The sequence below is a fragment of the Nematolebias whitei genome, chromosome 6 (assembly GCF_014905685.2).
Source record: "Nematolebias whitei isolate Nwh7 chromosome 6, NemWhi1, whole genome shotgun sequence".
NCBI classification, from domain to species: Eukaryota; Metazoa; Chordata; class Actinopteri; order Cyprinodontiformes; family Rivulidae; genus Nematolebias; species Nematolebias whitei.
The window spans coordinates 41,820,886-41,822,139 of NC_056503.1; the positions used below are offsets into that span (position 1 = coordinate 41,820,886).

General features: G+C 34.6%; 1 protein-coding gene across 1 annotated transcript in view; it reads right to left on the reverse strand.

Annotated features, from left to right (window-relative positions):
• The window catches only part of rcbtb2 (regulator of chromosome condensation (RCC1) and BTB (POZ) domain containing protein 2), a 15,465-nt gene that overhangs the window by 12,937 nt on the left and 1,274 nt on the right, over positions 1–1,254 (reverse strand). The window lies entirely within an intron of this gene.

The window sequence follows — 1,254 nt, forward strand, 5'->3', positions numbered from 1 at the left end:
TGTTATTTAGATTTATTGTTGCTAATCCTTCAAGTCAGATTTTATCAGTTGAACAACACATGTCTGGAATTCTGTGGAAGAACATTGCATTTATGTTGTTTAGCTCTAGCAGTTCAGTCATACTTCTGGGTCTACTGTGATTCACAATTTACACTTAAATTCAAGTTCAAGCCAACTTTATCGTTTCCATCACATGTGGTACATGAGGTGGAACAAAATTATGTACACAGGGTCCCAGTTACACCCAAAATAGCAAAATATTAAGTATAAAAAGTAACAGTAAATAAGGATCTAAGATATTATACACTAAGATATACGCTAAACAAACGCCAAACGGTACGGTAAAAGATCTAAGATATATGCTAAACATTAATATTGTAAAACAATACGGCGTAACAACAGCAGCCCGAACATGAGTCTGTGGTGAGCAGATGGGTATGAATGAATACAGCAGCATGAGATAATCAGCAGCATGAGATCAGCAGCATGGATAATAAGCAGCACAGATAAATCGCATATCAACAATTAAAATGGCATTACGATGATTTTTTTTTTTTCTTAGTGATTATCCTGATTAGGGATTTATGAGTCTATAACAGCTTCAGGGTAGAAGCTATTCCTCAGTATAGTGGTTCTACACTTAATGCTCTGCAACCTTCTGCCTGAGGGGAGCAGAGCAAAAAGTGTGTGTGCTGGGTGAGTGGGGTCCTTCATGATGCAGGATAAAATTTAAAACTTAAAATTTAAGGTAATATATAAAATAAAATGCTGCCTTGGGATAAAAGCATGGGAACAATTTGTCATGTCTAGTGGTTTACATATGAGGGATACAAGCTACTGTTTTTGTCATTGAGTCTTATATGATCTTTAATCGGTTCAACAGATATATTCAAAAGTAAATGTAAACAAGTTGAAGTTCAGTTTGTCATCCTGTTGTGTTTTATTTCATTGTAAATGACAACTGGGTCACATAAACCATTAGTTTTATTCAAATATGAACATGGGAAGGAGCAACATCAACTAAAGCTGGACATTATGAGTAACACCATCACTTTTTGTTTCATCTAGAATCCCAAACTGGATGAGAAACTGATAATTATTGTCTTCTTTTGGTTTTATACAAACCGGATTCCAAAAAAGTTGAGACACTAAACAAGTTGTGAATAAAAACTGAATGCAATGATGTGGAGGTGCCAACATCTAATATTTTATTCAGAATCGAACACAAATCACAGATCAAAAGTTTAAACTGAG